The following is a 2,500-nucleotide window of genomic DNA, read 5'->3' as shown; positions in this document are numbered from 1 at the left end:
AAATTTGAGAAAATTCCACAATCAGAAAATTTTTTTCGAAAAAAAAAAAAATTCGAGGACACCTCGGTCATGGCAAGTTATTTCCCACAATCCATTCCCCGATCCACGTACATCCCAGAAAAAATCATCTCTCTAACTATCCTGGTTCAAAAGTTGTATCGGAACATTTTCACGTCGAAAATATATCTCAGAGTCCAGACCGATGCAGAACGTAAACTCGATCATACCGATGCTTCACGTAATCTCGATCTTACCGATGCACAACGTAAACTAGATCACACCGATGCAGAACGTAAACTCGATCATACCGATGCACCACGTAAACTCAGGCAGACCGATGCAGAACGTGAACTCGATCTTACCGATGCACCACGTAATCTCGATCTTACCGATGCACCACGTAAACTCGGGCAGACCGATGCAGAACGTGAACTCGATCTTACCGATGCACCACGTAAACTAGGGCTGACCGATGCATCACGTAAACGACGATCGAGAGGCGCGAAAGGACGTGAACGTTTTTCATTATAAAAATTGAAATAAATGATAAATAATGATTCTGATTGTTGATTATCATTTTTAATAAGCATTAGGAGGCAACCAAATGAAATTTGAGGAAATTCCGATAATAGAAAATTTTTTCGAAAAAAAAAAAAAATTCATGAAATCCTCGGTCATCGCAAAATATTTACCATATTCTGTTCGATAATCAACGTATATTTAAGAAGGAATCATATCTGTATCTATCTTGGTTCAAATTTTGTATCGGAACATTTTGACCAAAGTCCGAGCTTCGGCCGAAACAGACACCGCTGACCTGGCCTATCGATCGACCGAGAGTCGGGGATAGAGCGTAAGTGTTGTCTGGAGGGGAACCCTGTGCTCTCCTGACATATATAGGGAAGGTGGTCGCGTTGGGCGATGCAGAACGTTTGGATCGGGAATTATATTTTTGGTTCAGCTATTGGAATATGGTTTATTGTTGGTATATATTGGCGAAATAACGTTCTTACTGACTGGGGATATTCATAAAAATGAGTCCGGAGATTTTCAGATCGAAGTCCGAGTGATCCGACTTGGAAGGCGTGTTGGGTGGGTCGAGATGGCTTAGATAGATCAGACGAGGCGGGCTAAGTGTTGACGTCATGCATCGGTCCATTTTCAGATTGAGTCCGAGTAATCCGACTTTGAAAGAGTGTTGGGTGCGTCGAGACTGTTTAGATAGATCGGACGAGGCGGACTAGGTGTTAACGACATGCATCGGTATATTTTCTGATCGGAGTCCGAAGAAATCGGCCCTAGTAGGCGCAGCGGACGGTCGAGACGGCCTCGGTGGGTCGGATCGATCGGGAAAAGTTTGCTAAATCGTGTCTGGAGGGGAACCTTGGGTTCTCCTGACATATATAGGGGATAAGGTTTGGGTGAACGATTCTTCACGTAAAAGTTGAGTAATTTATTTTTCGATAAGCTTTTGGATATTGATGAGAAGTATATGTATATCTTCGATTAAAAGAATTCTTACCGTCTCCATGTATATTATATTAGATATATAAGAAATAGTTAACGTGATGCATCGGCCGATTTCCGGATCGGAGTTCGAGAGATGCGACTTTCGATGCGCGATGGGTGGTTCGAGACGGCCTAGATCGATCGGACGAGGCGGACTAGGTGTTAACGACATGCATCGGCGGATTTTCTGATCGGAGTCCGAAGAAATCAGCTCTAGTAGGCGCGGCGAACGGTCGAAACGGCCTCGATCGATCGGACGAGGCGGACTAGGTGTTAACGACATGCATCGGCGGATTTTCTGATCGGAGTCCGAAGAAATCAGCTCTAGTAGGCGCGGCGAACGGTCGAAACGGCCTCGGTGGGTCGGATCGATCGGGAAAAGTTTGCTAAATCGTGTCTGGAGGGGAATCCGGGGTTCTCCTGACATATATAGAAGGGGTGGAGAATGGGTCCTGTCCTAGACTGTTTGGAGTTCTTTTTAGGATGATATTCAGTTGGTAAGTGGTAGACCCGAATCCGACCTCGGCGTTTGGGTACTGGCAAGGTGTGTTGGTTTCGGCTTTCGCATCTTGGGTCGCTTTCGTCAACCTCATGCAGCGAGGTCGCGGTCCGCTTCGTCTCTTTGTAGTCGAATGGCCTTTAAGCGACCAACCTTAAAATCGTGATCCTCTGCCCGTTGCGGGTTATGTTCACAAAAAATTTGCAACCACTCAATTCGTTCCGAGCGACAAATATTGTTGAATCTCGAATCACCGTGTCGTTATATTCACATGTATAGCGAAGGGTCGAGATGGAATGTGTATAAGAAATTAGTTGATAGCCGGGGGTTCGTATTATATATGGACGCCTTGGCGAGGGATTGTTTCTAGAAACTTTCTCATTTTTGATCGGTGTTTTGTCCGAGATGATGATGATGTATATATAGCTTGAGTCTCATGCTGACTGGGGGCTGTTACGTCGTTTCGTCGAGGACTTGCACTTACTGATGTGC

The sequence above is a fragment of the Harmonia axyridis genome, chromosome X (genome assembly GCF_914767665.1).
Source record: "Harmonia axyridis chromosome X, icHarAxyr1.1, whole genome shotgun sequence".
NCBI lineage: Eukaryota > Metazoa > Arthropoda > Insecta > Coleoptera > Coccinellidae > Harmonia > Harmonia axyridis.
This window is presented reverse-complemented; position numbering follows the sequence as displayed.